Source organism: Danio rerio, chromosome 12 (assembly GCF_049306965.1).
Source record: "Danio rerio strain Tuebingen ecotype United States chromosome 12, GRCz12tu, whole genome shotgun sequence".
Classification (NCBI taxonomy): Eukaryota; Metazoa; Chordata; class Actinopteri; order Cypriniformes; family Danionidae; genus Danio; species Danio rerio.
The window spans coordinates 41774673-41789401 of record NC_133187.1 but is presented as its reverse complement, the minus strand read 5'-3'; the positions used below and the strand labels follow the sequence as shown (position 1 = coordinate 41789401).

At 37.6% G+C, this 14729-nt stretch overlaps 1 long non-coding RNA gene across 1 annotated transcript in view; it reads left to right on the top strand.

The window, feature by feature from the left end:
* LOC141376863 (uncharacterized) overlaps positions 1–2417 on the top strand; it is a 378076-nt gene extending 375659 nt beyond the window's left edge. Inside the window, exon 4 of the long non-coding RNA XR_012388155.1 lies at positions 2287–2417. This is a non-coding gene — a long non-coding RNA (uncharacterized lncRNA). The remainder of the gene's footprint in view (positions 1–2286) is intronic.
* Positions 2418–14729: the final 12312 nt, after the last annotated feature.

Below are 14729 nucleotides of genomic sequence, written 5' to 3'. Positions count from 1 at the left end.
ATGTTGGAGCACATCTCATCATTTCTGGAAGCTAATTCCAGCAGCAGGGGGTGTAGTAACTTAAGGCTGATTCACCCTGCTTTGACTGAACTCTTGGAATTTCTAATTTCTTTGTACCTAATTATCTGAGTGATCTGTTAGGTTTGTATTCAGTGAGCATATCTGTAATGTACAACGAGCCTAGGCCATTTAGTGATTTATAGAGAGGTAATAATACTTTAAAATCTATTCTGAATGTAACTGGGAGCCAGTGTAAACACCTGAGGACAGGTGTGATGTGCTCTGATTTTCTGATTCTGGTCAGAATGCTGGCAGTAGCGTTCTGGATGAGCTGCAACTGTCTGACTGTCTTTTTGGGGAGGCCAATGAGGAGGCCGTTACAGTAATCCACCCTGCTGCTGATAAAAGCATGAACAAGTTTTTCTAAGTCTTCACTGAAAACAAAGCACCTTACTTACATATTGCAATACTTGCAATGTTTTTGAGATGATATTATGCTGATTTACTCACTGCTTTTACATAATAATTGAAAATCAGACCTGACGCCAAATGATTCTTGACCTTATTTTTTGTTGTTTGACCCTTAGAACCAAGGTACACATTAGAGGTCTGCATTCCTGCGGCTGTCCCGCGGGCGCCGCGGGACCCGACCAGATTTCTACGGTGCGGGTATAAATTTCCGAATAAATCACGGGAGCGGTCGGTAACGGGTTTAATTTGGGACGGGAGCGGGCTGTCTAGCAATATCGCTCCCGACTCCCGAGTGAGCACGCCTATGTATGTGTGTAAATTAAATAGCGCGATGCTGTGTTTAGCTTGTTTGTTGCAGTGTGTGTGTGTGTGTGTGTGTGTGTGTGTGTGTGTGTGTGTGTGTGTGTGTGTGTGTGTGTGTGTATGCACATGCGCGCGAATGAGAGATGTGTGTGTGTGTGTGTGTGTGTGTGTGTGTGTGTGTGTGTGTGTGTGTGTGTGTGTGTGCGTGCGTGTGCGCGCGAATGAGAGATAGAGAGCTTTGCCTGTGTTTGTGCTTGGTGCTTATGAGTGTGTGTTAGAGGGCGCGCGCGTGCGTGCGTGGTGCTGTTCGTGTGAGTGTTTATACAGACAGCTTGTTATTGGCTGTCTGGACTGTATAACTGGGTGATTTTCGGTTTTGTTCTCCCTCCGCTCTTTAGCGAAATCGGGCGCGGCGGATAGAAAACGGGGCGGGTCGGGCAGCGGGACATCAAGTGCTTAATATAAGCGGGAGCGGTCGGGTTCGGGCTAAAACCTGGCGGGTGCGGGCGGGAGCGGGATTCAAAATTTAGTCCCGCGCAGATTTCTAGTACGCATTCACCTTGAGAAACCTCATCTCTGTTCCCAAATGCAATGACTTTAGTTTTCTGTTTGTTTAACTGAAAGCTGTTTTTTTAAATATTTAAATGGCACCTTCTTATCTGTCAGACCAACACAATCTGACGGCAATTCGTAACTTTTTCATTTAGTGGCTAATTCGTATGAATTCGTACGATCTAATTCGTACAATTTAGTACGATTTGCTTATCCCCCAATGACGGTTGGGGTTAGGGGTGGGGTCAGGTGCCACGCCTCCTTTTAAAAATCGTACCATTTCGTACGACTGAACTTGTACGAATTAGCCACTAAACTGGCAAAACGTAAAATACTTACGTTTTCTCGTGAGATCAGGCTGGTCAGACATGTTGATTGAGCATCAGCCTAGTCTGTGTTTTCGTTCATCTAACCAGAGGTTGTTATGTATCCCTAAATTGAGGCTAAAATGCAGAATTGACCATGCTTTCACAGTAGCTGGTCCTAGGTTATAGAATGCTCTGCTCCTCTGTATAAGATATTTTTTATCTGTCTGTTTTTAAATCTAGGTTGAAGACTTACCTCTTTAAGTTGGCATTTTATCAATAAAAAAAAAAATCTGTTTTAGTTATAATTTAATGTTTTTTTTTTTCCTTTGTTGTAATGTGTATTGTGCAGCACATTGGTCAACTTCTGTTAAAAGTGCTAAATATAAAGTTGACATTGACATTGAAGACAGTTTTGGCACATCCAACTGTTTTAAAAACAACTAACCCGCACACCCTCTTTCCTAAACCCAACCAACAGTGTTTTCAAAAGCAATCTAGAAAAAGAAAAGACCGGTTGCAGCTTGATTTTCACCAAGGTTTTTTCGATCTTACCGAATTCTCACCCTTTTATTTACTTGTTTATTTTATTTAATTATTATTATTATTATTATTTTATTTATTTATTTATTTTTTTGTCTCACCTGCTTTCTAGAATTGTTTTTCACCTGATTCCTACCCCATCATCACGGTCAACTCTGCTCTTCATCTCAAGTCTGCCGACGTACATGACGAGCCACTGGACAAACCCGAAAAGACGTCCATACGGAGGAAAACAATCATCTTGTAAGCAGGAAAAGGAACAGCGTCATACCGCCCAGAGATAAAATCCAGCCATAGGTACCTCTGGGTACTTAATTTGTGATCTCCAGAAATGTACATAGAGCTACGTTTTCAGAATTAGCCTATGTTGTTTATTCTTTTTTTTTTAAGAGCTTAAAAAAGAGTGTTTTAGAAACCTAGTTTGATAAGTCGAAGTCAAGGTCCACAAGACCCCACAAATCTACCAAAGTGCCAAATATAAAATCATTTTATGAGCTCAGTCAGGTAAAGTATCAGGGCTTTTTCCACTTTAGCAAGTGGTTTTATGGAGATGCTGAGGGCTTTATCAGAATGCATTTTCGCCAGCTCTCTGTAAGTGCCTTCTTGCGTGGAGTAATTGGCAAGTTCCCTGTAAATTAGATTTATGTACTTTTTTACAGAGTAAATTACATTTAAAGAGTGGCATTCAATAACGCCCATGATATGATATGGTTATACCGCACCTCTCCCGCGACGATATGTCTTTAAGAAGATACATAACGTTTAGTTTTATTTTACAAGGCTTCTGAATGTATCACTTATGAGCCAACAACTCTTAGCAGCACCCACAACAAAACCACTACTAAGTGCAGAGATGAAAAAAAAATAAATTGCTGTTATATTTATAAATATAGAACCCGTTAGACCTTTGTGAGTGTCTGCAAATCCATCAAGCTGTTATCCCAAATTGGTTCAGAATCCCATAACGCCATGCCATCACCACAACCTCCAGCGCCCCGCGCAGCTTGTTAGGCTGCTATCGTCATAGCCAAACACCTCTAGAGCCTCTACCTGACTATTACCCTCCGAGTCCCTGGAGAGCTGGGCTGCTTTTTAAGATGGATTTTAAAAAGCGATGAGTACATCCTGTGGGACATTTGGGCCGCATGACTCAAATGATTAATCGTACATCTGGGTGATGTTCCACTCTTCGTGCCCCCTCGAGCTCACGTTGGAGTGCCTGTTTACTGCCTGTGGCACGACCCTGTAAAATTTCAGAGTCCTTTTCTTTAATCTTTCCCTCACCGTCTTCTCTCTTTCTTCCTTCCTTGTGTCTTATGAAGATACCCTTTTTAGCACATCTTGTCACCTCGAATAAGATCAATAATCTGTCCTTTGCCTCCTAAGTCATTGTGCATCTATATGCATCTAATAGCAGCGTTAGTGTTATTTGCATTCAAACAAACAAGCCTCCATGGATAGAATAGGTAATAGACATTTTCATAGACTAAATGTGTGTGCCTCTTTGCACACAATTACACAAAAGGTAAATACATATGTGAGGTGAATTGAATCCATAACAGCTTAAGGTTAAATCAAACTTGCAACGAAGCATCAGGTTTGAATGTATATAATATGGGTCTCATCCATGTAAAAAAAAAGATCACAAAGGCCAAACAATAGCGAAAGATGTGCAAGAGGTGAAATATAAATATTAAACATCAAGATAGGGACACCAGTGCATATAGAGCCAATGCAAGAATTGTAAAATAAGGATAACGTTTTTTTTTTGTTGTTGATTTACACTAGACCTCCATAAGCCACTACCAACATAGTGGCTATTTATCAACCCAGGCTCATTCTGAAAACTTAGTCCTGCAAATGTTTCTGGAGACTGCAAAATACGTCCTGGTAGCTACCTATTTGAGCAGTTTTTGTTTTCGTGAATCTGCGAGAGGCCGTTGTGCATGCTTTTTCTCATCTCGAACGTCTCTCCCGAGCGCTGTCAAACAACCGTCCATTCAACTGGCTGAATGATCGACTGGGCGACCGGCCAATCGGCCAACCCACCCTCCTCCTCCTTCCCTAAACTCAAGCAGTTTTACCAATTGACCCGCCTCCAGCTTACATCGCTAAACCCAACCAACAATTTACGAAAAAAAACCCCATCTAGAAATCTAGATTTTAACCACGTTTTCGGATTTGACCACATTCTCAAACTGTTATTTACTTGTTCACTTTGTTTTTTGGATTCTGTTTTTGCCTTACCTGATTACTGGAACTGCTCTTCCCTGGACTCAAACCCGATCGTCGGCCTGGTTAGCTCCTCTCTGCATCTCAAGTCCGCTGGTGTACACGACAAGCTAACCGGACAAACTGGTTGCGGCAGGAAAGCCCTCCACATGGAGGTAAGCGGTCAGCCGGCAAGCGCGAAAGGGAACGGTGTCACACCCCCCATAGCGTTCACTTAAAAAAATGAAATGCAGCCATACGTACCTCAGGCTACATAATTTGGGGTCTCCAGAAACCTCCGCAGGACTATGTTTTTAGAATGAGCCTGGGTTGCTATTTATCCTGGGGTTCAACAAATAAAGTCACAAATTTACATTTAACCATAACCATTCAACCATAACCATCCTCAAAACCAATATATTAAAAAGAAAATACAATAAAATGAAACAATAAAAGGTAACACGGTGGCACAGCGGTTAGCGCTGTCGCCTTACAGCAAGAAAGGTTGCTGGTTTGAGGCACGGCTGGGTCATTTGGCATTGCTGTGTGGAGAGTGGGTTTACTCCGGGTGCTCCAGTTTCCCCCACAGTCCAAAGACATGCGCTGTAGGTGAATTGAATAAGCTAAAGTAGCCGTAGTTTATGTGTGTTAATGCGTTGGATAAGTTGGTGGTTCATTCCACTGTGGCGACCGCTGTTGAATAAAGGGACTAAACCAAAGGAAAATTAATAAAATAAGAGAATCAATTGCAAAACCAAATAAAAAGACAAATTTACATGAAACCGGCGACGCAGTGGGTAGCACGTTCGCCTCACAGCAAGAAGGTCGCTGGGTCGCTGGTTCGATCCTCGGTTCAGTTGGCGTTTCTGTGTGGAGTTTGCATGATCTCCCTGCGTTCGCGTGGGTTTCCTCCGGGTACTACGGTTTCCCCCACAGTCCAAAGACATGCGGTACAGGTGAATTGGGTAGGCTAAATTGTCATTAGGGTATGAGTGTGTGTGTGTGTGTGTGTGTGTGCATGTTTCCCAGAGATGGGTTGCAGCTGGAAGGGCATATGTGTGAATGTGTAAAAACTTGCTGGATAAGTTGGCGGTTCATTCCGCTGTGGCAACCCCAGATTAATAAAGGGACTAAGCTGACAAGAAAATGAAATGAGATTTACATTAAACTATGACAATAGACATAAATAGCACAACCAATTAAAGACACATGTACATTAAACCATAACTATAAAAACCAATACAATAAAACCTATAAATAGAAATTATTTTAAAGCATCAGAGGTATCAATCAACTAAATCTTATTTAATTAAGTGTTTCTATAATATTTATTAAACCCTATTTTACTCACAACATGATCATGTAACGTGTCTAAGTTTGGATTCTAGCAGCTGAATGTTATATCGCAGCTTAGCAAGAATGCATTCTGATCTGGAAACACCAAACAGAATGATCATCTTTTCAGCAAGATAAATGTAGCATGGGATACAATCTAGCAACATGTCCGAGATGAAAAGGGATCTTTTAACTGTACTCTGGATAAACTGATCAAATATATGACAAGAATGGAGGAAACTCCAAGGTTCTTCACTTTAGTTTTATTTTCCATGATGGTGCTAGACCAGGGGTGGGCAAACTTGATCCTAGAGGGCCGGTGTCCTGCATAGTTTAGCTCCAACCCTATTCAAACAGACCTCCCGTTAGAGTTCAAGTGATCTCGAAGACACTGATTAGTTTGTTCAGGTGTGTTTGACTAGTGTTGGAACAAAACTCTGCAGGGACACCGGCCCTCGAGGATCAAGTTTGCCCATCACTGTGCTAGACTGATAAACAGACGAACAGAAATGACTTTAGAAATTTGATAATGTGAATTATAATTTATCCATGTTTTAATCCAGGCCCGGATTGGCTAATCAGGAGGACCGGGAGAATTTTGGCAGCGAGGGCTGGTGTCTCTAGCAGCTTGCACTGTCAGCAGTCACACTTTTTTCCATTTATTTATTTATGTATTTGACCATAGCCTCACTCTTTTTATTTATTATTTTGCCGCACCTCTGCTCTTTATATTTATTTTCTCGCAGACCCGTGAGCAAAATGCAGCCTGCAGGTTAATGATGATCTAACACGTTAGTTAATGAAAATACAGTTGTTCATTGTTAGATTATGTCAACTCACAGTGCATTAACTAATCTTAACAAGCATGAATTTGAATGTTAATAATGCATTAGTAAATGCTGACATATGATTAATAAATGCTGCACAAGTATTGTCGTAAATAAACTAACTAAAGAAACCTTATTGTAAACTGTGACCTTGTCAAGCTAAATAAATTAATAACTATTGGAAATAGAAACCAACAAGGAATGAGACTACCACTGTACCTGCAGTGTCAATTCTTAACAAACAATGTCTAAGTGATGATAGTTAAATAGTAAAACAGTAAAGAACCTAAAACTGAGCCTTGAGGGACACCGGTGCAATAAAAGTGCACCAATCATAGACCCACAAACATCCTTGGAGGCAAACTAGGAATGTCAAAATAAAAGTGAACCCATTCTAAAGCTGTCCTGGTTCAAGCTTATTAAGTAAAAGTCTATGACTAATGACTCGTTTCCACTGACTGGTATAGTCCAGTACGGTTTAGGTCGGTACGGGTCACCTTTATCAGGCTTGCGTTTCCACTAGCAAGGGTACCCTTTTGATGGGCGTAGTGTATGACAAAGTTTCAGTCGATGTCATGCTTTCTCGAGAAAATGTCTACAATAAAGCTGCACAGGTCGCTCACATATCATATGAAAAGCCCTTTTCACAAAACAGATGCTTTACACACATAAATACTTCTGTATAAATGTTTATTACTAACTTTTCTATAAACATGAGTTGATTATAACTGCAGATCAACGACAGTGCGAAATAACCTACTGTAATGTCTGTAATTATTTTAAATAAATAAATAAATAAATAAATGAACATATATGAACACATACAGACCCTTACAGTCCCCGAAATGTTACCAACTACAAAAAAAGTACACACATAATACATTTCGTCCTTAATTAGGTTCAAAACAACAGAAAGTATAGCCTACAGTTATCGAAAACCTCTCATCTGTGTCTGTAATCTTCAGCAGCACATGTAGTCTCTGTTAGAGAGTCATTCCATCATTCCCAGTTCATATTAGTCCAAAAGGTGATAATAAAAATTAAAACAAGGCAGTTTGTTCACGTTTGCTGAAGAAATAACGTGCTCCTTGGCTTTCCTTTTTTTTTTTCGCGCTCCACTCTCGCGTTTGTCCTTTTCTTTCAGAATGTGTCATTCTCGCGTTCATCAGTTTCTCACAGGATCGGGTTTCCAAAGCTTGTCAATAATCAAGCGCACGTTATTATCATGAGCTCAAGAAGTTTGTTATTTCAGATATTGACGTGCGCCGAGCGCAGGTAATCTTTCGCTGTGTTTTTTAAACATGGCGGGCCCTTTGTTTACATTCTGTCTTGTTGTGTAAGCGAATGACGTATCTCTGTAAACCAATAGCGTTCAGCTGCGCGTCTAGCTCCACCTTTTGGTACCCTTTCTTGTGTTTGGGACCCTTTCGAAAGGGTGCCGAAAAAGTATTATGGTACGGTTTGGTTCAGTACGCCTTTTGACAGTGGAAACGGCCATAAAAAGCGTACCACACCGTACCGTACCGTACCGCACCACTCAGTGAAAACGGGCCATAACAGTATCGAAAGTGGCTTCAATATAAGTGTGGTATGGAAATTGCACCAGAATCTGAAGCCTTTAGTAGATCAATGATAATTGAATTAATACTTGTAAGAACCAAGAAAGAATTGACTTACACTTTACCTACAGTGTATTAGTTATTCATGTTATACACAGTAAGACTCTATCTTTTTCTCTCTTTGCATGTTTGAAAGAAGCGCAGAGGGCTCTCTGCCAAGTGGCTTAAACACTGGATTTTACAGCAGAATTGCGATATGAATAGGAATAGTGCACTCAAGTGCTTTCAAGACAGTGAAACTCTCAAATGCTCAGTCAGTGTGCTTAGGAGTATAGGTGAGTGAAAATATAGCTGTGTGAAACATTCAACACAGGCATAATTTAATAGCTGTCAACTGAAATCTAACAGTTTATTTGGATAAGGCTAGGAGATATTACATTGTACCTTGACATTAATGTGAGATTTGGTCAGTATGGAAGTGAACTCATATTGCAGAGCAGATCTATAGAGTGTAGCTTTAACTCTGATTAAAACACATCTGAATAGTCTACTTCAAGTATTGTGTGTTACTAAAACAAATAATATTAGGTGAGATTGATTATGGTTGGAACCAGTGTGCAAATTATACATGACCATCAGGAGAGTCAACTTTTTTGATAGTAGTTTGGTAATACATGCTTCAGTGAATTACATTTATAAATGTCTTTAAATAACATATAAGTTATTGATAAAATGTAAATGTTTTGATGGATATTTAGTGACTATTTTAGAAGTTACTGTAGGTCAAACTATGCTAATTATGTGTCTGCTTTTTCTTTTCTTTTTTTTCAGGCTACATGCATTTATAAACACCTATTTTACAAGAACAGGTTTTGCGAATACTTAAAACATCTACAGTGCTTTAGAACTGCCAGTTTCGGACTGTTAAATTATATTTTTCCTAGAATTGCTAGGAATTATGCATTTACAATGGTATTAACCGTTATGGGGTCAAATTATATTATACAAATTTGAAGTATTAATATTAAGGACATAGGGGCATATTGGGTAGCCCAATCACCACACAGCAAGAATGTCGCTGGTTCAAGCCCTAGCTGGGTCAGTTGGCATTTCTGTGTGGAGTTTGCATGTTCTCCCCGTGTTCGCGTGGGTTTCCCCCGGGTGCTCCGGCTTCCCCCACAGTCCAAAGACATGCGGTAAAGGTGAATTGAATAAGTTAAATTGGTTGTAGTGTATGTGTGTGAATATAATAGTGTATGGGTGTTTCCCAGGGTTGGGTTGCGGTCAGAAGGGCATCGGCTGCTTAAAACATATGCTGGATAAGTTGGCGGTTCATTTCACTGTGGCAACCCCTGATTAATGAAGGGACTAACGCGAAACAAAATAATTTATTAAAGATATACGAGTTTAGAGAAATAATTTATTATTATTAAAAGGCTGAACCCCCCTCCTCCCCCCATATATCTTGTTTTGCTGTTTTTCAGGGGGGATCAAACGTTGAAAAGGGGGGTCAATCCCCCCACCCCCGCTGTAATTCACACCTTGTTTGGAACTATACTGCAGGAATTGGAGTCTGAAGTCCAAGAAGAACCAATTTAATTGATTGCCTGTAACTCATTTTAAATACCATAGAGGATCTATCATTTTAGATGGTTTGTGTAAATATGTGACGTAACCTTGTCTCTTGATAATGAAATAAACAAACAACAAAATGACTGGAGAGAAGCATCGGATCATAGCAATCATAGCAATATGTATGCTGTGATATGAATTGCTATTTTTTTATTTATTTTTTAATTATGAAATGGAAAGAAGTGACCTTAAAATGATTTGTATAATACATTCTGGATACATTTGGTGTGCACTTTCGAAAAAAATAAAATAAAATAAAATAAAAAAAAAAAAATAAATAAATAAATGAATAAATAAATAAATAAATAACAGATCTTTATTTTGTATTTTCTATTGGATTTAAGTCAGGGGATTGATTGGGCCATTCTACAGCTTGACTTTTTTTTTCTCTGAAAGCATTTGAGAGTTTCCTTGGCTGTGCTTTGGATCAATGTCTTGCTGAAATGTCCACACTGGTTTCATCTTCATCATCTTGCTAATAAAGATGTTGCTGCTACTGAAGCAGCTAATATTATTTAAAATGATAAAGGGCAGAGGATTGCTGTAGAACTACTGAGAAATTGCAGCTGCTGTCTGGGCTTTCACTGCTTTTCTATACCTCCCTTTCTTTATGTATTCAATACTCTTTTCCTTTGTCATTTTATTTTATTGCACATAACTTTATTTGAAAACTAATTAGATTTGTTTTGTTTTCATACTTGTATTTATTTGGTTTTTATCAACATCTGGTCAAAATTTCAAGTCAACAGCACCTTTAGAAATATGTTTTCTAAGAAAAATAGTGACGTGTTAAATACTTATTATATGTTTATATTGTATGATGAACAATGAACATATTCAATTATACCATTTAATGTATTATTATTATTATTATTATTATTATTATTATTATTATTATTATTATTATTATTATTATTTTATTATTATTTTGGCAGACTTGTAACATGCAACCACTGGAAGCAAGCAACAAATGTGCTTTTCTGAGCAATGTTGGTGTGCATTTGCCAGTAATCGTAGCTGTAGGTATTCATCAAATGATGGATAAGAGCGTCAGAAGCAGGCATTTCCAGCAGTGATGTCGTACCATCCCAGTAAAGTATGCCAGATCACGGCTGGCCTCTGACCTGATTTGCAGGTGTTTGCCTGAATTCCTTTAGTGAATTGTCTGTCTAAACAAGTGTGCACGATTTTGTATTCAGCAGTTTTTAGCGAACTCACCACACAATATAGATTTTTTTTTTCTTTTTGTGTCTTAGTTCCTTTTGTTTTAAATATGGTTTGCAACTTCTTTTGAGTCAGTTTGAGTGTACATTTGTGTACAAAGTAGTGCAGATTTTTAGCCCATCTTCTATTTATTTACTTGTGTAAATGTGTGTCAGGTTATATTTTTTTCAGTTTCAAATTAATTTCAGTAATATTATTGACTAATATGAAAATGTTCCTTTGATTTATTACAATACAGTTTGTACAGTAATAATTTCTGTATATTTTATATAATTTCTATATATTATAAAAGAGATTTGCTTTGTTTACCAAATAAGTGGATCTAATTGGATTTGCATTGTAAACTTAAATAAAAGTAGAAACATTTTTAGATATGATACTGCAAAAATCATTCTAAATCAATTGACATAAATCTGTTCCTAGTTATTAGTAATAGATTGAATGTGTAGTACATAGCTGAGATACCTTTAGATCAGGGGTGGCCAACCCTGTTCCTGGAGAGCCACCAACCTGCAGATTTCAGTTGCAACCCATATCAAACACACCTGCCTGTAATTATCATGTGGTGTTCAGGTCCTAATTAATTGGTTCAGGTGTGTTTGATATGGGTAACAACTGAAATCTGCAGGAAGGTGGCTCTCCAGGAACAGGGTTGGCCACCCCTGCTTTAGATGATAGTGATGATGACACTGATACTTAGTGTCATAGTGTATAGTGTTATTTAAAATTTTAGTAATTTTTCTCACTCAATGCCACTGCAAATATTAAAAACAAAACAAAAGTATTAAAGCCTGCATTCAATTATTAATTTCCTTTCTAGTACATTGTTGCCTCTAGGTAAAAACCTTTTTTAAAAAAATAAATAGTTTTTGTTTCTAGTAAAAGGCTACATCTTTTTTAATGCAGAAAAAAAGTAATCATATTTTAATATACGTGGCTCTTCTTATACAAGCATGTGATGGTTAAAGAAAATGTTCAATCAAAAATTGAAGACTGTATAATTAGTCTGATTTGTAAATAAATTATTGATTTGTGAATCTTCTGATAAATTGAAAATAAACAACTAATTGGATGCTGCTACTTCTGTAATCAGCTGATTTATAAGAATAAATGTCAAGATTTTCTGCGAATATAACGCCCAAATGCATCATAATCACTGAAAATCTTGACATTTATTAATTTGCATAATAACCAAATTATGATGCTTTTCCTGTTCTTCTTGGCAAAATCCCATCTTATTAGACAAAAAAGTACAAACATTTATATATAAATTAATATAATATAATATAATATAATATAATATAATATAATATAATATAATATAATATAATATAATATAATATAATATAATATAATATAATATAATTAATATAATATAATATAATAAACATAGTGTAAACATAGTAAATATAGTGCTGTTGCCGGTTCGAACCTTGGCTCAGTTGGTGTTTCTGTGTGGAGTTTGCATGTTCTCCTTGCCTTCGCGTGGGAGACATGTGGTACAGGTAAATTGGGTAGGCAAAATTGTCCGTAGTGTATGAGTGTGTGTGTGTGAATGTGTGTGTGGATGCTTCCCAGAGATGGGTTGCGGCTGGAAGGGCATCCGCTGCATAAAAAAAAAAACTTGCTGGATAAGTTGGCGGTTCATTCCGCTGTGGCGACCCCGGATTAATAAAAGCCGACAAGAAAATGAATGAATAATATAATATAATATATTGAAATATAATATAATTCAATTTATAATTTAATTTAATTTCTAATTATAATAATAACATGTATTATACTGAGTTATTATTAGCAGAACTTAAAAGCTCTGCAAAAAGTTGGATCTCTCTCTAACTAGTAAAATAGTCCCATTCAGCAGAATAATCACATTTAATGTGGAAAAGTTCTAAAAGAAAAGAACAGGAGTCTCAGAGCCTGAAGCCTTGAGTAGAAATACCAGCTGTGAATGTTAAACGCTGATGCAACTGTTTTCACAAGCAATATCAAAGAGATACATGACAATCGATCTCTTTTTAGCCTGGTGGGTCACCGTCACACACCTGCTGTTTCACACGCGTTCATTGACGTGACTTTGATAAGATGGCTGACGCTTCTGAATCAGGTAACAGCGGAGGGAAGGTGCTCACGTATTTCTGTCCTTGCTGACTTAACAAGTTACAGCAGAACTCTAAAATGGCCTCCGGTAATAGGAAACCTACATCAAATCTAATCCTCCCATCAGCTTACTGAGTTTGGGATCCTTGCTGAAACTGACAGATGGTTGATGCTTCTCTAGCAGTTAACTCTCTGAATGCCAGCTGGACAAAAATTGGACACTTTCATCAGTATGCTTACTCTGTTATTGTACTTAAGCTTTATGGTATAGATTCAGTACAATAAAACTAATGTTGTATTGGGTGCAAATGTTTACTTCGCTACCCAGCATGCATTTTTTATGTTTTATAATAGATGTCTAATAGACGTTTAAAGATAGACGGCTTCGCTAAAACAAGGCTAAATTTGGACTGTCAGTAAAAATCTAATAGATTTGTAAGAATAGCCCAAAACTGAGTAGTCATCAAATACACCCAAATAAATACCCACTAAAAAATTGGTGTTTAATAGACGTCTAATATACATCTAAACATAGATGGCTTCACTAAAACAAGGCTAAATTTGGGCTGTCAGTGAAAATCTAATAGACATACAAGTAGATTATAGCTCAAAAAAAGACTAGTCATCAAATAAACTGGAATAAATACCCACCAAGAAAGTTTGTGTTTAATAGACTTCTTATAGACATTTAAGAATAGATGTCTCAGCTAAAATAAGGCTACATTTGGGCTGTCAGTGAAAATCTAGCAGACGTCAAATAATTAGAAAAATTAGACTAATCATCAAACGCCCAAAAATTAAACTAATCATCAAACAAACAGGTTAAACAGACTTCACATGTGCAGTTACCCAGCAAGCATGCTGGTATTGTTGCTGTTGGTAAAATAAGTCTAATAGATGTCTAATAGACATCCAAATGTAGATGACCTGGCTAAAACGAGACTAAAGTTGGACTGTCAGTGAAAATCTAAGTCGTATAAGAATAGCCCCAAAAAATTGACTTGTCATCAAATACACCAGATTAAATGCCCACCGAGCAATTTGGGGTTTCATAGACATCTACTGTAATAGACATCTAAACATAGATGGCTTGGCTAATAAAAGGTTATTTTTGGGCTTTCAGTGAAAATCTAATAAACATATAAGTATTGCCTAATAATAAACTTGACATCTATTACACCAGAATAAATACCCACCAAATAATTATGAGTGTTTATGAGACGTCTAATTGACATCTAAATATGTGTCTTGACTAAAACAAGGCAAAATTTGGGCTCTAATAAAATCTAATAAATGTAAAAGAATAGCCCCAAAATTGGACTAATCATCAAACAAACAGATTAAACAGACTTTACATGTGTTGTTACCCAGCAAGCATGTTTTTTGTTGGTACATAAAAGAAGTCTAAGAAGTCTGATAGACATCTAAACGTAGACAGCTTGGCTAAAACAAGGCAAAATATGCTCAAAACTAACAAAACTTTACACATGCGCCAGAAGAGGCAAAAAAAATGACTTGTGTTATAGGTTTCAAAAGTCTGTGGCGGACAACGCAGTGGTGCTGTAGCCTCACAGCAAGAAGGTCGCTGGTTCGAGCCTTGGCTGGGTCAGTTGCCATTTCTGTGTGGAGTTTGTATGTTATCCCAGTGTTAGCGTGGGTTTCCTTGG